The sequence below is a fragment of the Cricetulus griseus genome, chromosome 5, assembly GCF_003668045.3.
Source record: "Cricetulus griseus strain 17A/GY chromosome 5, alternate assembly CriGri-PICRH-1.0, whole genome shotgun sequence".
Lineage (NCBI taxonomy): Eukaryota > Metazoa > Chordata > Mammalia > Rodentia > Cricetidae > Cricetulus > Cricetulus griseus.
In genome coordinates, this window is record NC_048598.1 from 186,147,287 (window position 1) to 186,174,486 (window position 27,200).

At 45.2% G+C, this 27,200-nt stretch overlaps 1 protein-coding gene and 1 pseudogene across 1 annotated transcript in view; one reads left to right on the forward strand and one right to left on the reverse strand.

Annotated features, from left to right (window-relative positions):
- Evl (Enah/Vasp-like) overlaps positions 1-27,200 on the reverse strand; it is a 143,137-nt gene that overhangs the window by 61,376 nt on the left and 54,561 nt on the right. The gene's annotated exons all lie outside the window — the stretch shown is intronic.
- LOC100770722 lies at positions 1,355-26,826 on the forward strand (annotated as a pseudogene).

Below are 27,200 nucleotides of genomic sequence, written 5' to 3' on the forward strand. Positions count from 1 at the left end.
GCTGTGTTCTTGGTCCTCATTTTCCCAGTCATGACTTGGCCCTCCCTACTCTTTTTCTGACTCTCCCCGGTCCACCAAATTGCTCTCACCTCAGGGCACTTGCTGTCCCTCTCTGCTACATCAGTTTTCATTCCTAGATTTCATGTCTGTCTCATGTAACCACTGCAGGGTTAAAGGAAATGCCCCACTAAGGACAGCTAGGGTTGTGGCCTGCCACTCTCTCCACGTTGCTCCAGCTGCTCTTTTTCTAGCTCTCTTTGGTGATGGCTTAATTGTTGCCTGTCCTTCCTCTGGTCCTAGTAAAACTCTCTCTAGCAGCTACTGATACCTGCTATGGCCCAATTGAAAGAAATCCTTCCTGTGCTTCAGCATTCTCTAAGAGGCCACTTTCTCCCAACAGCCCCAACTTCTCAACCACGGATGCTCATGTTACCTACATTTTTGTTGTTGTTGTTTTTGAGACAGGATTTCACTAAATTGCTCACTCTGTGGACCAGGTTGGCCTCGAACTCACAACAACCTTCTTGCCTCAGTCTTTCAAGTGCTGGGATTATGAGAATGTGGCATCATATTTGCCTACACACTGTCTATGCTGCACTGTCCTTCGTGGCTCTTATCCCCTCTAGTCTGAGGCTGGAGGTCAGATCTTCCTCCAAGACAGTACAGCATTCAGGACACTCTTATTCCAGGCTTGGATCTACCACTCCAGCTACTCTTCCGGTCCAGTCCTTTCTCCTTCTCTTGGTTTATTTCTCTATGAGGCAGACATGTATTTGTAAATAATGTTTGTGAAGGAGTCCAAGAATGCTGTCCCCTAGTTTGTGATGCTGGTGTGTGGAGAACTTGTAGCTTCAGGAACAGCAAATGTGTAAGAGGAACTTATTCCTGACCTCTTTGTCCACTGGCAGTAAATCCCTTAGAAAGAACACAAGTGTCATGGCAACCCTCTCTGGGATTCCTATAGGGAGGAAGCCACACACACCCAGACAGCGTGTCACTTATAGCCAGGGCTCCATTCCTCGTCGCAGATGGGCTGTCTACGTGGAAAGGACACACAACCTCTGGAGTCCTCTGGGCATTCACTGGGCGCCTCCTTTGCCTGCATGTGATGCTCCTGTGCACAACCCATCTTTCTGCCATTTTCCTATTACTCTATCATGGATCTCCTGCAGATGCTCAGTTGCTGAGGCTTGCGGGACGGCTCCTTTCCCCCCACTTGTCATCAGGATTGCTGTGAGACAGTTTTCTGACAAGTGTGCAAGAGAGTTAAGCTCCTGTCTCGGACTAGGTGCTCTGAAAAGGGTTCCTGGTCCAGAAGTGGCCTTGGTGACAGGAAGCCCTCTATGGCCCTACCATGAATGCCAGGGTAAGTGGGGAATCTAGATGCTATCATATTTCACATGGACAGCCCTAGTGTCAAGTCATGAGCCTATCTGCATAGACAAGCACATACAACATTGATGAAGAAGAGAGACACCAGAAAACCCGGCCTCTAACTCACTGCAGACAAGTCTTGCCCAACTCTAGGTCTCCAAAGCTAGAACTGAGACTTGAGAGTCATCACTCTTACAACAACAGGACACAAAGGGCTTTTCTTAGCCCAAGGCAGGGAGTGCATACGGAGCACAGAGCAATTATTCTGACTGGAGTGGAAAGTTCAAGGCCCGAAGCTCTGCTGCCCTGGACCTGCAGTCACTGTCTCCAGGGTGCTTTCCAGCTGCAACTTCTCCAATGTCTAAGGGTTAAAGGCCTTTAAAAACTCTCGCTGCCTCCTCCCTATTTCCTCCTAGTACTATTTTCTACCACCAATAACCAACAGTAAGCTTCCTCAATGTAATTCATGACTGAAAATATCATACCTCTGAATGGAAAGCATTCTGGTTTTCACAGCTCCATGCAAAACAACAACAACAACAACAACAACAACAACAACAAAACTCCTTGAAGCTACACAAAAACTACTAAAATGACAGGAAACTGGCTGCAAAGGAGGAGGAATAAAGTCACCAAAACTCAAGCAACAAACCAGTGTTTCCCTGGCCTAGTTGGGCAGCAGCTCCTCAGCAGAGACTAACAGGAGGGGCAGATGTGCTCGCTGGCCGACAGACTGCACTCACTGTCTCAGTCAGTCTAGTAGCTCACTGCCAAATGTGTTTCAAGAGCCCGGATGAGGCACTCTGAGTAAGCTCCAGACCTGGCCGCTCTTCAACCAGGTGGGCCCTGGGGAAGTCGCCTTTCAGAGCCTCAGCATCCTTAGCTGCAAGGGAGAAGCAGTAACACTTTCCTCATCCATCCAAAGAAGGGCAAAAGAAGACAGGTGGTAAAGTAGCATTTTGCAAATAATTTTTGTTTGTTGTTTTTTTCAAGACAGGGTTTCTCTGTGTAGTCCTGGCTGTCCTGGAACTTACTCTGTAGAACATGTTAGCCTTGAACTCAGGAGATTCTCCTGCTTTTAATCCCAAGTGCTGGGATTAAAGGTGTATACCAGCAAACAAATAATTTTTAAAGTGGGGGATTTCTATTTTATGTGAAGACACAAGGCTATAATGATTTAAATAAAAGCCCCAAGTCTTGGCGGCTAGAACTTGATCCTATCATAACCTTTCATGTAGTTACAGAGAAAGGGGTGCTCAAGTCCACTCACACTACAACATGGTTTGCAGATGACTGGTACTCAACAATGTTCAGCATCGTCCATGAGAGCAGAAACCAAAGGGGGACAAATCTCTTCACAGGTAATAAATAGCACATGCAGTTTCTAATGTAAAAGGAACTCAGGCCTTTCATCTTGGTCCAGAGGCACAGCATACAAGCTGCCCCAGGACACTCCGCAAAGAGCCAAAAGCCACCACTCATACCTGTAATCAAGAACACTCCCCTCAAAGCTCACAGTCCCCTCGACCCTCCCAGGTGGGTCAATTCTGAGTAAGTCTTTTTGATTCAAGCGATTACAGGTCATCGCCACCTACAAGCACAGACCAGGGCCTGGGAAGAGCAGAGGTGCTGAGGCCATTAACTTGCTCTAGGATTTTGCTAAGTCCCTTGCCCTCTGGTCCTAGACATTCCCATCACTGACTGGTATCCAAGAGGACCAGAGATGACCTCTACAGAACCTTCAACATTCAAAGTCTAGGTTTCCCCTCCACACATCTCTGTCCCACTCTGGATCCCCGTACTCACCCTGGGGCCATGGCTGAATGAAGGCTGCACAGGGACCTGAGGAGGTTGAATACCGTGCTCCACGGGTTATGTGGCTCAGAGGACCACAGACCCTATGAAGACAGCTACGACTTCAGACTATACTTAAAACCAAACAGGAAAAGGAAGCTGAACCAGAGACAAAGGGGAAACAAACCCAAGTGAAAAACTGAAACCTATGTAGAAAACAGTGAAACAAGAAGCACAGGCCCAGCAGTGTAGGCGGTCGAGATCTGCACCGAGGCCCCAGACTGGCAGTCTCAAGCTCCTGAGTTTCCTGTTGAGTGAGAAAAAGAAATAAAGAGGGCATGGCTGCTCCTAAGGGGTTGAGGTTTTTTATTATAGATACAAGGGTGAGCACAGGCAGAGTCCAGAGTGGACATGGCCAGCAAACTGAACTGGGCCATGTGAGGAGAGAGGGGAGAGAGGCCCAGGAGGCAAGGAGACCCAGAGACAGAGAGACCCAGAGGACCAGTAACTAAAAAGGTGCAGTTACAGGAAAGAGCAGCTGGGGGAGGACTGCCCAGCCCCTGGGATGGAGAGTCTAGGGTCAGGGTGATAGGAACTGGTGATGCTGAGAGAGGCTAGGGGACAGTGTCTACTTTCATATGATAATAGGCAACTTACTTAGCCTTTCGTCCAGGGTTTGAGAACTAACAAAGCTGGCCAGGAGCTGGCGACCAGGCTGTGGTGTTGGCCCACCAGTGACTTTTGGCCTCATTGTCTGATCTAGGTAAAAACTACCACAGAATCTGGGCTCTGGTTTCCACTTGACACAGTGCAGGGTCATGGCAGATGACTTCCTACAGGACCCAATGAGAAGGCTGCCAGACTCAGAAAGTCCTGGCAGGTTTTGAGAGCAGGGGCCTGTACAGTGTGTACAGCTATAACAGACTGCCCATTTGACTCTAGGGTAGAATTTGTATTTTGATTGTGAAAGGATACTGCAGTCAGAGATTCACAGCTGAAAGAACACTGCAGGAACAGGGGGAACCTGGGTTTATTGCCAATCAGAGACTCTGGCCTCCATTTCCTTAACTCACCCTTAACAGGGTGAGTCTTTGCCTCTTCCATGGGTTTCCTTAACTTAGGAGAAAGCTCATGAAAAGTCATGCACTGGGCTAGAAACTAAAAACCAAGAATTGAAAGGAGGGGTAGGCCTTGTCTTTAGAGGGGTTTTACCGTCCTACAGCTTGGTGCGATTGATTGGCCTACCTGCAATGCCAGCACTCAGGAGGTTCATAGGTCTGAGGTACACCCTGAGACCCTATGAAAAAGGAACGAAGGGCTGGGGGCACGGTGGACAGATGGATCCTCGGGCAAACAGACGCACTGAAATACGATTGCAACCATGGGAGATAGCTGGGTGGAGGACAGCATAAACTTAGAGCTTGTTCCAACTGGAGACATGAACACCCTTTGAACACTGGAAGTGCATTTTCAGAGGCATTAAAGACCTACGTTTCCTGTCGAGCACATGTCAGCTGCAAACCATGTTTTTGACTTGTGGTTTTGGTTTTTGCTGGTTGAAGTATTTGCTATTTTCCCTTGTGAATTTTTCTTTTTATCTACGGATTATTTGGAAGTGTGTTATTTACTTTGTTTCACTTCAAAATTTTTGGTGTTTTCTTGCTCTGCTGCTATTTACTTAGCTCTACTGTGGTCAGAGCATGTGCTAAATATGACTTCTTTTGTATTTCCAGGTATGAATTCAATTGTTTCAACCTGTCCAGCATATAGTCCAGTTCGGTGAACATACCATGGTCACAAGAGAGAGAGAGTGTGTTCTCTCTAATGTCAGTTAGGTCAAGGTGGTTAATAGGTGCTGAACTTCTATGTCCTTACTATTTTCGCTAAACATTTTCTCAACTGCTGAGAGAAAGGCCTTAAAATCTCTAAGCGGCTTAAGGGTGGCTAGTTTCTCTCCATCTTCAGTTCTGATAATACTTATTTTATACATCTTGGAGCTTTTATTAAGAACATTTTCTATTCTGTATTCTTTATTGTTACTGCTGTAACAAATAACCACAAACACAGTGGTATACAACAATAAAAATGCATTATCTTATAATTCTGTAGGGTAACAGCAGGTTGGAAGTCCAACATGGATCAGATTTTCAACACGGATCTCACTAGGCTAAATAAGATGGTGGGAACGCCACACTTCCTTCTTGAGGTTTGGTAGAAGTGGCCCCTCCCCGTCCCGTCCCCATCTCCTACATGACACCCACATTCCTTGGCCCATGGCTCACTTTAAAGCATGCAATACAACACTCTGACCCTTCTTCCAAAGAAGCCTTTCCTTCTGTTCTTTTGATTTTTGCTGGCCTCAAGTTCTACGTAGACTAGAATGACCTCAATCTCCTGATCCTGGGTTTCTATTTCCCAGGTGCTTGTATCACAAACATAAACCACCAAGCCCTGAAAGTTCCTTAGGTTTTTTTTTTTTTTTTTCTTTTGTGTGTATGTATTCATGTGTGTGTACCTATGGGTGCATGCATGTATGTATGTGTACATGTATATAGGTCAGAGGCTGAGATGGGTGTCTTCTTCAATCACTCTCCACTTTAGCTTTTGAGACAGGCCTCCGGGGCCTAGCTGTAAGGAATCTGATCCTGCCACACACTGCTTCAGTGGTACCTTCCTATCTTGTACCTCCAGCTGTAGCCTGGATCTGTGCCTTAAAGGCTGACCTCAGGAAACACTTCTCTAGGTGTTTATCCAGCAGGGATCCCCTGTAGACACTCTTACTTTAGACTCTCTCCTGTCAAATAAATTCACATTTTCACAAGTTGAAGATTTTGATGGCTCAGGTCTCCTCAGGGAACCTTTCCTAACAGCCCTCTGAAACATGAGGTCCTTACCCAATAACTACAGCTACATCTGCACCACCTTGTCAGCAGCTCTGACTTGCTCATGGCTGCATCCTCCACAAGTATCTCTTGTATGTTTCCATACCACTAGCTGCTCTCATTGTAGACCTGGGCAAGGGCTGGAGCAAAGTCATTGCCACAAGACCAATGGCTCTGCTGCTTTGAAATGTCCTTTGCCAAACAAATGAGTTCATTGCTTTTTTTTTTTTTTTTTTTTCTCTTAAAGACAGGGTCTCACTAGGCAGCCCTGGATGGCTTGGAACTTACTATGTAGACCAGGCTAGCCTCAAACTCACAGAGATCTAAGGTGCAAGGCAGCAGGCCTGGTGGTCCACTGCGTTGGAATTTAGCCTTACTCAAGTTCTCAGGGCACAGGCAGAGTACAGGCATACATTTTCTCCAGAATGTCACGTGAATGGACTTTAACCCAGGCCCTGACAAAGCCCTTGTTCTATTCAGAACTTATGAGCCAGGCTTCTACTGTCTGCATTTCTTTGTTGTTGTTGTTGTGTGTGTTATACATGTGTGTTCCTGTGTTCCTGTGTGTGTGTGTGTGTGTGTGTGTGTGTGTGTGTGTGTGTGTGTGACATGCACTTGTGTGTGCCCATGGAGGCCAGAGATCAATACTGGTTATCATCCACTTCTTACCATTTTCTAGCTTTGTCCTTCATTGAGAAAAGGTCCTTCACTGAACCTGGACCTCATCATTTGGCCAATAATCTACAGGGATCTATCTTGCCTCCTTTTCAGCCACTACGATGGGGTTACAGATGCATGCTGTCATGCCTGCCTTTTACACGGGTGCCAGAGATCTGAACTCAACTCGGGTCCTTATGCTTGCATGGCAGGCTCTTTCTGAGTGCCAGTTTTCTGTGTTGGTTATTTGACTTGTTGTGACAAACCTCAAGGAAAGGTTTGTTTGGCTAATGATTTAAGAAGGGATCCGACCAGGTGTGGTGGCACACACTCTTAATCCCAGTATTTGTGAGCAGTGGTAGGTGGATCTCTGTGATTTCAAGGTCAGCCTGGTCTATACAGTGAGCCCCTGTTAAACATATGAACAAACAAAGTCTTTTATGGCAGGAAAGACAGGAGTGTTAGGTATTTGGTCACATTGTATCAGCAGTCAAGAAGGAGAAAACAGACAGGAAGTGGGGTTGGGGGATAAAACCTCAAGGCCCACCTCCAGTGACCTATTTCCCCCAGTGAGGCTCCACCTTCTAAAGGTTCCTCAGCCTTTTCAAACACTGCAATCAGCTGGGGACTACAGGTCATACATACTAGCCTAAGGGAGACATTTTACATTCAGATCACAGTGGGCCTCTTGGCTCGGGCTGGGGTGATTTGCTGCTCATCTTACTTACACGACCTCCAGCATCACCCTTGGGTGCTTAGCTCTGCAGAGGGCATTCTGAGCAGGGCTCCCGGGAGAGCACCACACACACACAGGCAGCCCCGAGGTAACAGCTCAGCTGAAGCCTTACATACAGCTCAGATGTCTCCTGTCAGACCACAGAGGTTCCACTCCTCTAGTCCTTACCAATTCCAGGGTTGGCTTCCTGTGGTCGCTTTAGCTTAGGCACCACCATTTTTCCCTAAGACAGAAAAGCAAACAGAGACAGATGGCTCTGGCCACTGTGGGGCTTATCAGGGTATTTCTTCACAAGAATCAGAGTCCTGGGTTGTCTGCTTCACAACTAAAAACAGCAAGGACTTGGTATTCTGTGAGCTTCAGTACCCTGTGTTTGTTCATTTTACAGCTGTTTTTTAAAGTAAGTCACTTCATCAAGGACAGAAGCAGAATTAGTGATGGGTATTACACTAGCAAAGGCTTTTTTTTTTTTTTTTTTTTTTTTCCGTTTCCTGGAGATGCTGGCCTATGTGTAACTATCTCCGTGAGAAAGTGCCTTTCAGTTTCCTTCCCCACTTCCTGCCCTTCACATGGTGCTGCTGTCCTTTCTGGTTCCAGTAAGCAGGTAGCTAGAGTGAACCTTCTGGGAGGTCTTTTAACCCAACCCTAGAGTTTTAATAACACACTTAGCAGAATTATGGGTAGGAGCAAGGCAGGAGACAGGCCCTGGCCTGACCTTGCTTTATGCAGAACTCCTGGTTACCATCCCCACCCTCAATTCTGGCTTCCTCGTCTGTTCACTGAAAGGAATGGCTTTATTAAACATGTGTGGATGAGGCCTCGAGAGCGTAACACCAAGCCTGAGGACCTGAGTCTGACCCCAGTGGAAGGAGGGAACTGATTCTTGCAGGTTGTCCTCTGACCTCCACATACATTCTGTGTCATGGGTGCCCCTTCCCATACAAAAACCAAACCAAACCAACCAAACAAAAACTATACAATAACAGGCCCAAAGTCAATCATGCTAAGACAACAAACAGCTTGGAAAAATAGGATAGGGGATGGTGGCAGTAAAGAAGCAGTTTAGTGAGGAAGAAACCCATCCTGTTTGAAGAAGCAGCTTACGATACCACGAGCCAAGCTCAGTACCAGCATAGAGCTTAGGGTACCTAAGGCACCTTAGGTACTTAAGGTACCTAAGGCTTAGGGCAAATGGTGACTGCACCAAGGGACATATGAATGAATCAAGAGGAAAGACACTAACACCTGTAGCAGACAGGCCAAAGCCTCTGGCTCTGGCATGTCAGCACACAAACATCCACCGGACCTGCAAGAGGTATTTCCCACATTGCTGGATTCCAAGGAACTTGGAGTCTGTTAAATAAACCAGGGGCTAACCCCAAAGCTAAGAACATCCTTACTAAGGAAGCCTCCATGAGGAACTGGCAAACAGGCTAAGTACTGTCCATCTCACCTCAGTGCAATGCATATAAACATTGTATCAGGCCCCTAGAACCAAGCACAACTGATGCCATATTAGAGATAACATGGCACCACTCTGATTTAAGAGCCCAGCATACAGACCCCAAATGCCTGTCAAAATGAGAACAAAGATCTAATTCAGCATGTCCATAGTTCTGGGAAAGTCCCTAAATATACTAACTTTACTTTTTGGCTTCTGTAGCTCTGCTTATTGGCAACTGTGAACCAGGATATGGCTTGTGTGCATAAGAAGCCAAGATTGGTAAGGCTCATGGTTACACAACTCAGGCAAGTTCTCTGTGTGGTCCACTGGCCAGCAAATAAAGACTTTCAAATGGCTTCAAGAATCTGTGTGTTCTCTGAACGAGTAACCCCACAAGCATCATGTTTGTCACCTTCATGTCACTATAACGAAATGCTTAGACTCCTACTGCTGAAGAGATTGAGCTCATGCTTTTGAAGGTCCAGTCTAAGATCAGACAACTTCATGCTCCGGGCCTCTGGTAATGGTGACACACAATGGCAAAACCAGATGGCAGAGCAAAGGACTTAAGTCCTTTTAAAATGCTGGCCAGGAAGCCCATAGAGCGAGAGCTATGATCCCTCCCCATTTTCCAGGATGCGCCTCTAGTGACCTCTAATGACCTCTTCCTAAAGGCCCACAGCCTTCACCATCACCAGTCTGGCATGTCAACTTTGAATATTCAGCCCTTTGGGACAGCAAAGTGACTTTGATTGATAACACAGGAGATAACTGTTCTTGTAGAACTGCCAATTTGTCTGTAGTGAAATAAAGCAGGAGGGCTTTGGAGTAAGGAGGGCAGAGAAATCATCACCCCAAATCTGCGAGCATCTCCAACTTGATGAAGCTGCATTAGCAGTGTGCACTAGGTCTTTTAATGTGAGTGAGTCTTCAGAGACTCAACTATGACTTCAAAAACCAAAATGGAAATTGGATTTCTGGAGATTCTTGTATTTTCTTTTTTGTTTGTTTGGGTTTTTTTTGTTGTTGTTTGTTTTTCAAGACAAGGTTTCTCTGTGTAGCCCTGGCCTGGCTGTCCTGGAACTTCTCTGTAGACCAGGTTGGCCTCAAACTCACAAAGCTCCCTGCCTGTCTCTGCTTCCCAAGTACTGGGATTAAAGGCATGTGCCACCAGCACCCAGGCCAATCCTTGTATTTTCAGTGACTGCCTTCCAGTCATTTCCAACAAGGTTTACATTCAAATAACATAGCTAGCCAACTGTGCTCACTCACACGGCACAGCCACTGCTCTTGCTGTAGGCCCTGCCTAAGCAGACCTGCTCAGTGAAGACCAGTTTATTACACACACTCTGAAAAATGCAAAAATCCCAAATCCCAAATATCCACCCGCAGCCTGGGGCCTGCCCTTACATGCTTTCTCTCTTACACTATGGGGCTTGGAAAACAAAGTATAAACAGCCAGATAAGGGCACTTGAGCAATTCTGTAGGGGAAATGCAACCTGTCTCTTCAGCTACCTATGATCCAAGACTTCCATGGACTTTGTACTCATGAGGATGCTGCTTTGATCTGTTTTCACATGCAACCTGCATACACAGGCAAGGTAAAGCCCAGCTTCGGTGTCTTCACATCTAGTTATCTTCCAGAAATTACCCTCCATCTATCTGCAATCAAAACTGCACTTGCCTTTCAAGATTCAGCTTACACACTTTACCTCATTAACAGTGTTTACTGAGCAAAATGCAGAGAAATATCACAGACCTGGTATCATCCACTTACTTCTCCAAGAATGATGCCCTTTGGTTTAGTCACCTTTTATCAACTGTTTGCTCTGGCACAGCTCTTGATATATGATACATGTTAAGAATCTTAGTTGTGCTCTTCTGCTCAAGAAGTAGATAAGTCAACCGCCATACAGACAAGGAAAAGGAGGGTAGAGCCTATGGCGTCTCAGGGTAGCCCCCTTGGGTACTTCCTTCCTAACCAAGCTCCTGCTAGACTCACTGTAGCTTCAGCAGGTATGACTGGTTATGTCAACTGAATGTCCAAGGACATAATGATAAACTCTCAGGAGAAGTCACATCTCAAGAGGAATGACAAGCATCATCAAAGAAAGACTTAGAAGGAAACAGAGCAGTGACCTCAGCCATGAAAAGCAGAACTTTCAAACGCAATGGGCATGACAAACACCTTTGGAGAGAAGGAAAATTACTTAAAGCATTAGGTGGGGATAAACAACAAGGAACAAACAAGAACCAACCAACTTTTATCCTTCACAGAGTTCAAGAGGCTCAGCAGTCTAGGCAGTGATTAGAAAAATAACAAAACACCCAGATAGGTTCAAAGAACTGACGAACACAAGAAAGGGAAAGAGCTTAGAGAGAGCAGGAGCAGAAACATCGATCTCTCTATAAAAGTCATTTTGGAAGGAAAGAAAAATAGATAAAATATTTTGACAAATAATGACAGAATTACGCAGAATTCCAGAGCAATGTAAAAGCTGACATCAGAGCACAAATACAGTTAGGAGAAGAGATAAGTGGACACATGTATCCACATAAACACAGAGTATGTTTAAGGACATTAAAGAAAAAGAAAATTATAAAAGCTTTCCATGGGAAATCAAACCACTGGCAGAAGACCAAAACCCAGAGTAACTTTTATTCCCAGCGGCAGTGAGGCAGTGAGGCAGTGAGACAGTAAGACAGAACCTTCAGTGTTGGAGGAAAAAGCTCACACTTCATAGGTAGATGGGATATTGTTTACTTTGTTGTTGTTTATGTATTATTTGTTAATATATTTTTCTTTTTTTGTTTCTTTTTTATTTTTCAAGACAGGGTTTCTCTGTGTAACTTTGTAGACCAGGTTGGTCTAGAGATCCGCCTGCCTCTGCCTCCCAAGTGCTGGGATTAAAGGCGTGCGCTACCACTGCACAGCTTATTAATATATTTATCATTTTAAGATAAGCGTATTGGTGTTTTGCCTTCATATATGTCTGTGTACCACATAACATACTTTGTGCCTGGGGAGGCAAGAAGAGGGCTTTGGAGCTGGAGTTAGAGATGACTGTGAGTGACCATGTAGACGCTAGGAATTAAACTTGGGTCCTCTGGAAAAGCAGCTGCTGAGCCATCTCTCCAGTCTCAATGCATCTATTTATATTTTTTTAAGTCAAGGTTGTTGGGAAGTTCCACCCAGTCCTGCTCTTCCCATTTTAGACAACCCCACCCCCCCACCGGCCATCAGCAGCTCCTCCCCTGAGATGCTCAAGACCATGTCTACTAATTATTTAAGGCGTGGTTCTCCCTTGTGGCTTTCTCCTCCCCACCCCCCAAGACCTCCCAGGAGTTGCTTTGCTCGTTAAACCTGGACTTTTAATTCTTAATTCGACTTGGTCTGACTGGCCGAGTTGGTGAGAGACTTAATATTGGGTACAGAAACCTTTCAAAGGTCTCTGTAGACGCTTAGGCTGCCCTCCGTCTCATCTGCGGCCTCCTAAATGCTGAGTTTAGGAGTGGACCACTCTAAAATATATATATATATATATATATATTATATATATATATATATGCTAATTGAAACTCAAATATGTGATGAATCCAAGGTGTTTCAGTGAGTGCTCACCTCTGCATGCAAATTTGATATCATCTTTAGTAAGTAGTAAAGTTATATGCTTGCCAGAAAAATAAATAAATAAAAATAAGTGACACACTGGAAGACAAATGTCACACAATTTCAATTTTATGTGTAACCTAGAAATGATGAACTTATGGGAACAGAGAGCAGAACTGTGGCTATTAGGCTTCAATGTGGGTCTTTTAACAATGGAGAAACGATTGGTTTAAGGATATAAAACTGCAGTTGGACAAGAGGCATGGCCTCTCTGAAGTCTTGAGGTCTACTGAGAGCATGATAAATATGGTTGATAACAATATGCTATATTTTAAAAGTTGTGAGATAGTATACTTTAAGTGTTCTCAAAACAAAAATGATGAATATGCGTGATATAACATGTTAATTGGTTTAATTTAGCCATGCCATTGTGAACATACTGTATTCTGTATCATAATTGTGCATGACTTTATTTATGCACAAAAAGTACTCGTGTCTCTTCACAGTACTTCACTGAAGGAATGCAGTGCATAGTATTTATCCATGTAGTTGAAGGGCATTTGAATAGCTAAATAAATGAATGAAAAAAAAAAGAGTGGACCACTCTACTTGCTTAGTGAAGTTTCTCATCACCTAAGGGCTGAGTTTGAATATGCAACAATAATTAGTGACCCTTTTAAAGGAAGCATAGTTACAACTTTAGAACAAAAACTTAAGTCAAGTGTATTTTGTGTATGTATGGGGTGTTTTGTCTGCAAGGAACAGAAGGCAGCAAGAGTACATCTAAGGGTGAGGGTCTATCACAGAAACTGGGGATCTTTGAAGCAATGGGAAAGAAAAATTGAAACAAAAACTGCCACACTAATGAGCAGTTACCATCTTGAGTAATAAGAATGTTCCATGACCAGCTGCAGTCTGCTGAAACTCTCCCTATTATACATTTCAAATGGGTGGATTTATAATATGCAAATTATATCTTAGTAAAGCTATGGTTAAAACCTGCCCCAAAAGCAGAATGAAAATATAAACATTTTCAAGTGTGTTATAAAGAAGAGCTTTAAGATGGCTGAAGAAAGCCATCCTATCATCCTGGCTCTATCAGTAATAATCTTCACTAGAAGATTTGGGTCTTGCCCAAACTGATAATTCCCAAGTTACTTCAGCTGTCTGGAGAGTAAACAGAAAACACAATGAGGCCAGCACACTTATGATGAAAAAGGGCCCTAGAATATAGCAGCTGCTGTGTGCCCTCTGGTATCAAGGCGAACTCATGAACTAACTCCACCTGAAAACCACTGATTCCAAAAGCTGTTTCCCAAGCCCCGGGTCTCCTCACAACCCTCCAGTGGGTTTAAAGAGGATGCAAAGAAAGGGCCAGGCATGGTAGTGCACACCGATAATCCTAGCATCAAGAAGCAGAGGTTTGAAAACCGCTGCCAAGTTAAGGCCAGCCTAGCTACACAGTGAGCTCCACATCAGCTGGATATGGTTAATTTCAAATCAAGTAAGTCCAAAGGAGAATAATGACAAGGGACCAGTTCTCATCATTTATAGGTGCTGGAATTGTTTCTCTGAGCTTTAGGGTTGGATTTGCTTTCTATAAATGTAATGTTTGTATAGCTCTATGTAACCTCCGCTGTAGAACCCACAGTTCAACCCCTACAACACCTCTGGCTCCCCCGGGGGAGTCACACATACACACCCCTTTCTGGTATTTATCCTCCGGTTTTGAAATGCTGTCTACTGAAGAATGCTACACTGATGGGGTCCTTTCCTATGAAACCTTTCACACATGCTGTCTTCACTTAGCGTGCAATACCCGAGTGCACCAAAACTGCCGTGTTTACTAGTGAGCACAGCGGCTTCTCGTGTCTTTTCACAGTACTTCACTGAAGGAATGCAGTGCATAGTATTTATCCATGTAGTTGAAGGGCATTTGAATAGCTGACCACTCTTGACAGTGGTCAATAGGGCTGCCGAAAATAGTCACACACACAGATTTTTTTTTCCAGTCTGGAGAGTAAACACGCAGGATGGCCAGTTAGTTAACTAGAGATTTCACTGACAGTCCCTGGACTGCTCTGGCTCTTTCTAGCAAGGTAGGAAAGCTACCACTGCTGGGCATTCCTGTCTGTAATTTTAATTTGCATGGCCTAATGGTTAATGATTCTGTGTATCTTGTCACATGTTCATTTGCTAAGGGTCCAAGTATTTCACTTAATTTAAAAGTGGGTTGTTTCATCACTGCCGTGTGTGTGTGTGTGTGTGTGTGTGTGTATCTGTGTGTGCATGTGTGTGTGTGTGCATGTGTGTGTGTGTGCATGTGTGTGTGTGTGCATGTGTCTGCATGTGCCTGTGTGCACGTCTGCATGTGTGTGTCTGCGTGTGCGTGTGCGTGTATATCCGTGAGCAGACCAGCAGCTTCCCGCATCCCTCCCCATCTTACTGCTTGAGACACGATCTCTTACTGAACCTGCAGCTCCCTGACTGTTATACTGCTGTCTGGTGCGCTCCCCTCTTCCCCAGCAGATCTGTCTGTGTGTGATGTATAAGTACTCAGGTGCCCTTTGTCAAGCTAAGCTTTTGTCACTGAGCCATTCACACGCCTCCAGTGAGCATCAGTTGACATGCTTTTCTGGATGTGTTTCTGGACTCTATCCAAGTACTCAACCTCCCATAAGAGACCTTGTAAACACACATGACAAACTTGCTGGTACCATATATATGTCATAGCATGAAGCTAAACCAAGCCCTGACGCAGGAATGCTGATGGGTGTTTGAGTCATTTACTCTGATGCAGGCTGTGGGACAAGTGACCCATTCTCTTACCTAGGCTGGACAGCACACGGAGCACCAAGATTAGTTTTGATGTCAGAATTTAAGAGGGATGCTGGCAACCAGAAACAGCCTTAGAGGGTGTTGAGATAGTAGAAATGGACACCAATGAAGGCCAATGAAAGCAGGGCTGCGCCGTCCTGGTCTCGAAAGGTGTGCGATGTGAGCACTAGCTCTGGACCTATGGCATGGAGCTCACCGGAAACAAAGTCACATGTGACCTGAAGGAGTAAAGTTGGATCAGTGACTAGCATCAAGCATGGTGCTGGCACTGGGGGCCAGACAATGGATAGTATACATCCCACTTCCATAAGGGGGAAATTCCATGGGGAAATTATTTGGATCCCGTGGCAGCAATCAAGACTTAATTAACTGCAGGGCACCACTGCTTTAGGGAAGACACTGGATCCATTGACTTACTTTCATTCTGATTGTACAGTTGCCAAAGGTGACTCAACACCTGCACTGAACAGCTGACTGTTTCTGCCCTTATACTCTCAAAAATAGACTGAAGTCACATGAAAGAAGAGATATGTCCAAGGTGTCCAACTGCGGTTGCAGACTGAGTTTGGAAGCCAGGCTTTGGATGGTTACTTAGTCAAAATTCTCAAACCAGCACTATATCTACTAAGAGTGCTGACAAATTCCTTTGGAGATAAACTGTTCTCTGAGTTCTTTCTCTCCATTGGATTTCTGGTCTTTTGGATCTCAGTCTCAAAGACCTCTTTAGGAAAAGGAATCTTACACTCCCGAATTTCAACCCTTTTCAATGACAAAATAGGGAGGAAAATTGACTCAAACAGATAAGCAAAGATCAGTCTTCTGAATTTCTGAAGCCTACCAAAATGAAATGTGATGGCTATGGTCTCAGCCTTGTGCCAAGAAGGGCAGGACTCCAAGATAAACTCCACAATTCAGAGCCTCATAGCAGCTCCACACATGTCTGTTCCTTGGGTCCTCTTAGTTCCCGGAAGCAGGACTGAAGGGAGTCATGAGCACTAGGTAAACCAGAGTCAGGACCAAGCACTCAAAGGATCCAGGAACCACAGTGTGATAAGGGGTTGAAGGCATGGGGGTGAGGGCGGGGAGAGGGCAGGGTGAGGACTTGACACCTGTGCTTGTACCAGCACTTGAGTAACCTCAGGCCAGTTACCTGGCCTCAGGGTATCCCTGTCCCTTCTGAGAGGGACACTGTTCTAAAAACAGGAGTATGTTCTATTTTAAAATGCTCTTTTCCTAACGCCAATGGTACCGCTTCAAATGTGGCCAACAAAAACTGTTACTAGGGAGGCAGCTGGTAGGGTGTAGTTTCCTAGCCTGGTTGAGGGGAAATATACTATGTTAGGGAATTAATTTTCTAAAGTACGGAAACCTTTCTTTAAAATTATTCAATTTTTTTTCAAACAAAATCGTTAACTCAATTCAGCTTCACGGCTTATGCTCTGAGGTGTGCTGGTGTGCTAAAGCCGGCTCTGGAGAGCCACAGCCTTTGGCAATGATATGGCATCTGGAGACGGGCCAACTTAAACTTGCTCGCTCTGTTTGGAAACCTTGCTTTCCTCATCTTGAGAATGAGGGATCAGGCCTTGAGCACTCTTAGTATGGCTTCTCTGAAGGTGGCCTCCCTGCTTCAGTCTCCTGTTTTATTCCTACCTGGCTGTGAAGGCAACAGAAAGCAGTGATCGGGAAAGACTCTGGAACAGTAGAGCGCATCACCCACCAGAGATGCTTGCTAGAGAGGACAGCCTCAGTTAGCACTCTGTTAAACGTCATCTATCCTGATGACAATTTGTCAGGTACAGGATTTCTTTAAGCAGTTCTCAGAGGACTCAGCAGTGTTGGAAGCAACTGCAGAGAACCCTGCACAGCACACAAATGGCATCAGTACCCTCTAGCCTGCTCACTGGCTTACACACAATGTGACCCTTCAGCAAGAGGTGAATCACATTCCATGTGTGGTTAGAAAGCACTTTAGAAACATCCAGCCACCTGACAGCTATTTCCTTATTCAGAGGACTTAATTTCACTGAATTCCATTTCATTGTGTCATTTTTTGACACTTGTCAGTCAAATCTTTCTGTATTAGTAGACATGTAAAGTTGCTGCCCATCGCCCTGCCCCGCCACACACCGGACAGCCACTCACTTGCTCTTCTGTAAGCTCTTCGCAAAGCCACTAGCCTTGAGGTAGCCGCCTTTACACAGCACCTACACCCAGATCCTCCATTTCCCAGGTCCTCAGTGTCCTCCAGGGCTGGGTCTTCACCTGGTCATTAGTGCTCATCACACAATCTCACTTTCCCTTTTTATTAAATTTAAAAATTATTTTATTGTTAATTATGTGTATGTCTGTACCACCTGACGGTGATGCTGGAAATGAACTCCAGTAAGCCTTCTTAACTGCTCAACTATCTCCTCGGCCCCCCCTTTTAATAAAGAGACTTAAAAAGAGTTTTAAGACACACAGCAAAACGCAGATGGAGGCAGAGATTTTCTATGTATTCTTGCCCCCACAATAGACATGACAGACACGTGTCACTGTATCTTTGTCCAAACCCACAAACACTTGGGTATACAATGTCAAGAATAAATGATGGAATCGGGTGGGTAGGAAGCACCCATGAGTGTTCACTGATCCTAACAACTGTGTACCACCGGGGCTGTTTACACTGGAGGAGGTTACACACTTCCGGGTGGGGAGAAAGGGAAGCATCTACCTCCCTCTCAATACTAAAGACTGCAATCTGAGAACTCGTTCCTTCTACCCATTTCTTGACAGCCACTGATTTGGGTTCTACAGTTTTCCAGAATGGTGAACAGCTGTGACCACAATGTGCAGCCTTTCAGACTGGCTTCTTTCACCAAGCGCTTGTCTGAGGTTTTCTGTGCCCATTTGTCTTTCTTCTTAACCCTAACTGCCAGGAAGCCTTGTCAGTCATGCTCCTGCCAACTGACTCAGAGAAACGTCTCTGAGAACCCTGCAAGCAGGACACACAGGGGACTCCCACTGCTCCACAGCACTCAAGCTGTCCGTGAAACCCTTCCTGCCATGCCCAGGTGACGCCCTGCTTCCCTACTCTGGATCCACAGCACCCATGGAGAAGTTTCTGTGGGGCACAGCCTGATGTGATAGGCTTTCGTAACCCACTAGCAAGCGGAGCAACAGCCTTGAGGTGCCGGGCGAGGAAGCTATCTGGAAGCACGGTGTGAAGAGCCTGGGTTTGAAACCACAGGACTTGGCTGCAGGCCCATGTCCTGTGGGGCTCTTGGCAAGCCTCTTCACCTTGCTGTCCCTGGGCCTGTTTCATGACCTGTCCTTATTCTTCCATATGATAGACCCAGACGCCAATGTTACACCCACAAAGCCAATGTAACTGGGGGAGGGGACAGGCTATTTTAACTCATTAGAAGTTGTCAATTGGGATGGTGACTGCCAATTAAAACATTATTGCTGGGTGCTCTTACTTGACAACCAGAAACATGCCAGGCCAATCACTCACACTAATAGATCCTGTAAATGTCTCAAACTTAGATGACGCCTCGGGCACATATTCTAGACACTGTTACAGAACACGGGTTTCAGGGCCATAAAATCCAGAGTTAATGCAATGTTTCAGCTTAAGGGTGTGATGTTTCTTCAGGGGCCTGGGCTTGAAACCACCATTAATTTTTCGAAGTGACTCCTCACTTCCCAAAGAAGTCCTTCCTATCATCAGGAGCAAACTTTTGAGCATGCTCACGTGTGCATGTGTAACAATAATAAAGAAAAGAAGCCATTAATGTGAAGGGATGAAGGGAACTGAAGGGGGGAAATGATGCAATCGTATTTTAATTAAAATTAAAAACATTTGGAAGAAGGAAACGAGAGTGAGCATGTGAACTTGCTGAAGCTCTGCCGAAGCTCTCACCCTGGCCAGTGGAGGGAGTTCAAGCATGTTCCCATCGCTGCGGTGCATGCTGGGATGGCAAGCATTTGTTGAATCTGACACACAGCAAGGTTTGCCATAACTGGACATGTTTGCCCAGTACTTCTAAACCCCTTTGCCGTGTGCAACAATGTTCTAGGGAATCTCTATCTTAGTTACTCTCTAGGTCTCAGCTTATTGCACATTGCACAAAAGTAATACAATGTAGCTGACTAATAATTTTCCTGCTGGTCACACGTTCAGATTACAATATTTGGGCACAAGTTTAAACACTAGCCTGCTTGCCACCAGTGATTCACCAATGAATCCCCGTCTTAGACTTTTTTATTCTGTGAATCAAAGGCAAAGCTTTCAAACAGGAGTTCTAAGTTTGGCACATACATAAAATAGTTGGCCAAAAATGCATGAGAAAATATACTGACTTCATTTACAGATATCTTCCCCCACTGCAAAGCTCATTTGGGGACTACTCAGAACCTAAACCTAATAGTGTGATATCCATGACAAACACCTGATGAGAACCTCTTCAAAAAGCGCCTACTATGTGTCACCATCTTCACATTTATCATCATTATGTTATTTCTAGTAGGAGAAAAGCTGAAGTTCAGTGTTACTCCTACCATTTGGCTAGTTAGTAGAGAACACCAAAACACTGTTAATACCACTGACCTGCCCTCTGCCCTCTGCTATGTTTGCACCACTCTCTAGTTTACAAAATTGTTCCAAACACATTGTGCCACTCATTTTCCAAACTTATTCTGTGAACTAGACAGGAACACACCCAATCTGCGTGGAAGCTCAGGCTCCAGGCTGCCAATGGGGAAGCAGGGCCTTGTGCTTAGCAGTGGGGAGCAAAGTAAACGAATCCTCTCCAGTCTCCAACAGAACTTACAACATTTTTACACGGTTGGTGGGGAGAGAGATGGCTCACAGATGCCACAGCACATGTGTACAGAGGTCAGTTTTCTCCATCCACCATTTGATTCCAAGGACTGAACTCAGGTGGCCAGGCTTGGTGGCAAGTGCCTTAATCTGGTTAGCCATCCCACTGGTTCCAGAACTTTCTTCTTTTAATGCTGATTTTCCTGTAGGCATGAAGTTAAAGGGAACACCAGAAGCGAGGCCTTTTCTGTTAACAACTGTCACATGTACCAGCTACAATGTAACAATTTCTACATATATGTTGTGGTACACTGGATATAAGTAAAATGCTACAAAAGCACAATGGATTTACGTGCTACACTTGATGTACACACATGCAGTCAAGTAATGAAGTGTTCAACACAAATGTAAGAGGACCAGGAGGCCTGCGGGCGATCTTACGTTCTGCCCAGGACACTGTTTTCTTGTTTCTTGTCCCAAAGTTTAAGAAAAACATGGAGAAAAGCATGAGCAACAGAACCAGATCTAACACAGAGCAAGGCAGGATGAAGGCAGACCACTGGAGGCTGCTGTGAGTCCACAGGAAGAGGAACCAAACAGCAGATTTTAAGAAGGAAGAGCTCAACAGGGAAAGGATGACAACTGGAGTTCACGATAGAGAGAGAGAGAAAGGGCTGTGAAGAACTTGCTGTAAGGCAGCAAAGCACTAGTAACACATTGTGCACCGAGCTGTTTGCCAAGGTTGTCCCAGGGCCAAGATGCAAAGCAGAAATGGACCAAAACCACCAAGCCCAGCAGCAGCTCGAGGATATGGTCACACACAAGGAGAGAGGACAAGCAGCTCAGAGCAGCAAGCTCCTTGGCACCTATCAGCAAAGAGGCGGGGCCTCACTAGGGGGTTTACTCAGACATTCAGCAGAGTTTTCTTGCCTGTGGTTTATCCAGCATTTCAGTAAACCTAGCTCCTGCATCCATATTGTATATCTGATTTAAAGTTCTATTTTTAAGAAAACAATGAAACTCTACCATACCAGAAAAAGTGGAGGATCTGAGACTGGGGTTAGTACATGAGGAGCCATGTTTAATTCCTACCCTCAGGGTTGTCAGTCCCATGGCTAAACTCTGAAAAGCCCCAATGTTCTTCTGAATGTCCTCCTTTCCTTTTGAGTCTCATGCTTATTTGGTGGCCTGGCTAACGGCTCTACTTTCTTCCCACCATTTCTTCTCTGCAGAAATTGGTTCCATGCCCTGAGGACTCCTGAAGAGTCCACCGGTGTTGGGAGAGGTTGAGTACATTCAAGAGTGCTCAGAAAGAATCTTTATGGAACCACTAACCTGCCACCAACTTCTAACTCTTAGAAGGTCAGCACATCTTCTCTTTAGAGCACGACATACCACACACACACACAGACACACACACACACATACACACAGACACACACACACACACACAGACACACACACACACATACACACACACAGACACACACACACACACAGACACACACACACACACAGACACACAGACAGACACACACACACACACAGACACACACACACAACACACACAGACACACACACACACAGACACACACACACAGACACACACACACACACACACACACACACACACAGACACACACACACACAGACACACACACACACACACAGACACACACACACACACACACACACACACACACAGACACACACACAGACACACACACAGACACACACACACACACACACACAGACACACACACACAGACACACACACACACACACACACACACAGACACACACACACACAGACACACACACACATACAGACACACACACACACACACTCACACACACAGACACACACACACACACACACGCACAGACACACACACACACATGCACAGACACACACACACACAGACACACACACACACAGACACACACACACAGAGACACACACACAGACACACACACACAGACACAGACACACACACAGACACACAGACACACACACAGACACACACACACACACAGACACACACACACAGACACACACACACAGACACACACACAGACACACACACACACAGACACACACACACAGACACACACACACACACACACAGACACAGACACACACACACAGACACACAGACACACAGACACAGACACACAGACACACAGACACACACACACACACACACACACACACACACACACACACACGAGTGGGGGATACCGAGGACATACAGGACCCTGAGATGCACCTTAGACCATTACAGACAGCTTCCCATCCAACCTATGGCCTCTGCTGAGAGTGTCAGGTTGTCTGAAGACTTAATGTTATTCTGTTTGAGTTTCAATATTGTAAGTGGTTTATCATTTTGTATTTAAAAACCCAGCGTAGGCACGGTGAGACTGCTCCTACGGTAAAGGCACTTGCTACCATGCTTGGTGAGGCAAGTTTGATTTGGGGAATCATATGGTAAAAGGAGAGAAGTGACTTCACTCCAGTGTCATGTGACCTGCACATGTGCATGGCTTGCTCCCCCACCAAATCAATCAATCAATCAATCAATCAATCAATAAGAGAAATGCAATGCATTAGTTATTTAAAAAGAAAATTGGTCGGGTCTTGTGATGGTTAATATTACCAACTTGACAGATAGCAGACAAGCCTCCAGCCATGCCAGGGGGATCACCTAGATTACCTGTGGTGGGAAGACATTCTGAATGTGGGCAGCACCATTTCCTGGGCTGGGTTCCTAGACTTTGAATAAAAAGGAGAAACTACAGAGGAGGCCTTAGCCCCTCTGAGGAGCAGGTGGGAAGTGGGAAGTGGGGAGTGGGGTGGGAGGGAAGCTAGGAGGGAAGCCAGGAAGCTAGGAGGGAAGCTCCACCAGGATGGAAGTGGCCAAAGGAAAACTGACCACCACAGCAGAACCAGAAGAAAGTTCTAGATCTGGTCTGCTCTAGTCTGCCAAACATAGCCAAGTTCTGGCCCTTTGTAGGTTTGTTTTCACAACTGCCATCACTATCTAACTTACTGGACACAGTGTTAATGAAATATTATTTTTTAACATACAGATCTTGGTATATTCTTCTATATCGCTAGCATTTAACTCTGATGAAGGAAATACACTCACATACCATGCCTGGGAAACTACACAGTACTTCCCCCACCCACTGAAGTCCCTCAGGAGACCCTGACACTTCTACTTCAAGGAAGTGAGAATTCAATGCCACTCTTACAACATAACCTGCAAAGCACGATTCCTGCTGCTCTGAGGCTCTTCACCCTGCCAGGGCTTCCTGGGAAAACACCCTGGGGACGTGACACACATCATTCCAGTCCAGGATTCACAACAAGCTCCTAGCAGCAGCTCATCATTTTTAATGTGGGGGGGGCGGTGGTGACAGAGGATGTGGTAAGCACAGAAACAGGTGGGGGCAGAGTGGTCCTAGAGGAAGAGAGCAGGAGACTTCCCTCCCTCTTTGTTGGCCTGGGTGACAATCCCTGTTCCATAGCTATTTATACTGTGGCTGCACCTCAGCCACGATGTGGGGGCAGCCTAACTCACATCACCACAAGGCAAGTTTCTCTGGGCCCCACTCTCCCTGGCAGGCAGGCAGGCAGTCACCTTCCGTCTGATGGTCTCTTCTCTGTTCATGAGTGTTCTGGTGCCCTCCTCTGCTCACAGGGACTTAAGTCATGTTGGACTAGGGCCCCATCCCCACTACAGCAATTAACCTTATCTTTTTTTTTTTTTTTTTTTAATGTGCATTGGTGTTTTGCCTACATGGCATCTGTGTGAGGGTGTCAGAAACCCTGGAATTGGAGTTACAGTTAGTTGTGAGCTGCCATGTGGATGCTGGGAATTGAACCCTGGGTCCTCTGAGAGAGCAGTCAGTGCTCTTACCTACTGAGCCATCTCTCCAGCCTTATCTTCTAAAGGCCCAAATATAGTCAGTCAACTGGGACTAGGGCACCAACTTGCTAATTTAGGGAAACACAATTTAGTCTATACTAATGCCACAGGGTGTGTGAGTCCTCTGCTAACCCTTAGACAGAATGGTAACTCTGAAGGTGATTGCCATGGTTACCCCTCTAGATGTCAGCACAACCTAACTCCTACTGCTTTTCACTTCTCCCAGTTTAACATTACTCCAGACTCTCTACATTTTAAGTAACAGAATCTAACAAGAAAAATAGATGGAATTTTTCTGAGTAGGAAGAAAATTCATGGGTAAGTCTGGCTTAATTAGGGGTAACTGCCTGGAAAGGCTAGTGAAAGCTGTCCTGAGAACACACTTCCTCTGGCCATTATGGACTCTCTCTTCCTTCTCTGTGGGGTTCCCAAGACTGGAAAAAGGCCCCAGGGCTTTCAGTCTCGTGAATGGGCCTGGCACCATTTCTAATGATGATAGTTTGAGTTTTACAGGGACAGGTGTATGACAGCTCTGTCTTTAAGCCAATTACCACAGTTAGAGGAATGCATCTCAGCTTGGCTGGGCCTGTGTCATGAATCATCCCTAAAGCAGGGGTAAAGGCTCAGCTTACCAGGAGGCACTGAGGACAGAGGGCACCTTACCACCCAGTTCCTCCTCTCCAGACCAGCTGCTGTACAAACACAGCATCTGCATAGAAATAACAACACCATCCAGCAGACAAATACATGAGGCAACAACTTATTTCAGTACCTTTTTAAAAAGTGTCTTTTGTGCCAGACTTCACATACCGGAATGACCTTAAAATCCTATCACTGGTCACGTGCAGAAGGACAAAGGGTTTAGTGACTAAGGGTGAAAACACTCCCACATCCCTCCCTGGCAGCAGGTTTTCCCATCCTTGGTCGTCCTTCAGACGAGTCAGACTTTATCATGGAAATATTTACAGTGATTACATCAACAGGACAATACACTAGAAACTCCTTTAAAAATAGAAGAAAAAACCCCAAAAACAGATGGCCACATCAGAAGGAGCGAGCAGAATAAAAAATGAAGATTAAAAAAAAAAAAGCCCAATACCCTAGTGAATGAAATTTAGCATTTTGGAATTATCCAAAGAAACACTTTTTGCCAGGGACGTGTCAGAAAAACAAAAAGCAAACTGACTCAGAAATTCAAAGAGGACCTTTCCAACTTGGGCCCAGCAGAATGCCTCCGCAAAGAAGGGTGTCGAGAAGAAGGGCCGTTCTGCCATCAACGAGACGTGACCCGAGAATACACCATCAGCATTCACAAGCACACCCACGGCCTGGGCTTCAAGAAGCGTGCTCCTTGGGCACTCAAAGAAATCCGGAAATTTGCTATGAAGGAGATGGGGACTCCAGATGTGTGCATTGATACCAGGCTCAATAAAGCCCTCTGGGCCAAAGGAATAAAGAATGTTCCATACCGTATCTGTGTACTTTGTCCAGAAATCGTAATGAGGATGAGGACTCACCAAACAAGCTGTACACATTGGTAACCTACGTGCCTGTTACCACATTCAAAAATCTACAATCAATGTGGATGAGAATTAACCTGCTGAGTGTCAAAGTTGGAGAACTGCCAAAAAAAAAAAAAAAAAAAAAAAAAAAAAAAGAAATCCAAAGAGGAGTGTAATAAAGGAAAAGATCATGATCTCTGATTGAACTGCATTAAACTCCCCAAAACTAAGCAAAACACAATCAAAAAAGAGATTCAAGCTAGGTATGGTGGCACACACCTTTAATCCCAGCGCTTGGGAGACAGAGGCAGGTAAACAGATTTCTGTGAGTTCAAGTCAAGCCTTGTCTACATACATAGCGAATTCCATGACAGCCAGAGCTGCTTAATAGAGAGACACTGTCAGGAAGGAAGGAAGGAGGAGGAGGAAGGAAGGGAGGGAGGGAGGGAGGGAGGGAGGGAGGGAGGGAGGGAACAAAGGAAGGAGAAAGTCTTACTTAAAAAAAAATTCAGCTCTAATATGCTAGTTAGAGAACCTAAAGAGGTAGAAAGCAGAATTCCCTGTCTTTCCATTCAATGCCCCAACCCACCCTCTGTTAGGGCTTATTGTTAGGCAAGAGCTCTCCCAAGTCTCAACTCTAACTGTCCTTTTAAGAGCTGGAAATCCTGTCCTAGCTACTATGACGTGAGCCTGAAAAATAAAAATTTTGAAAAGGATCTTGAGCTTTCCTGTTTACAATGAATTTTTGGATATATAATCTAAATGAGGCATACACCCCAGTAAAAGAATAAGTGATTTGGCCAAAAATATATAAACTACAACTGCGCCTACATTGCGGTGGGATATCTGATCTTACACACTCAGGACTCCTTCCATTTAGGTATTTTGACTTAAGCAATCTCTTTCTCCTAAATATTCTTTTACATTCCTTGGCAAGATTCTCCTTTTACTACAGCAGTATTTGAGTATAAGTTCAAACTGTTAAGCAAAATGATTCCTTCCGAGGACATCGCTGGGAAGCCCAGGAAGCAAAACGTCTACCCTCAGTAGATCTTCTTAGAGCTTTCCTGGTACTGTGTACTGTCTCTTTCCAGTAGGCTGGGACTTACAATTTCTTTCAATGTGACCACCAAAACTCTTTCTCCCAAAGCCTCCAGAAAGGCCTGGGTTACACCAGCCGGAGCACAGCTCCCAGAATCAAGATGGTCCTGTGTTCAAACAACAGCTGAATGACGCAGGACAAGTCGCCTGACCAATGGAGGCCTCAGCTCTCTCATCAAATGGACATGCAGCAGCAGCAGCAGCTCCTTCACTAGGTTCTTCTGAGGACAAAAGTGCACGCATTTATGAATACAAAGGGGAGAGCAAATCACACTGACCACTGACAAGGTTCAGTAAGTGTGTGGTCCATTAATTCAGCTAAATGATATGTAAAATGAAGATAATTGTCATATTTGACAGGTTGTCATTGTTTTATTAATTAGAATGGGAGATAGCTACAGAATAATAAAAAATTAGTAGCATTTTTTAAGTTAAAAGACAGATTCAAACTCTAGCATTGGCAGTAACCCAGTGAGAGTATGAGATGTAATATAAGCTCTCTGAACTTAGGTACCTGGGCAAGGT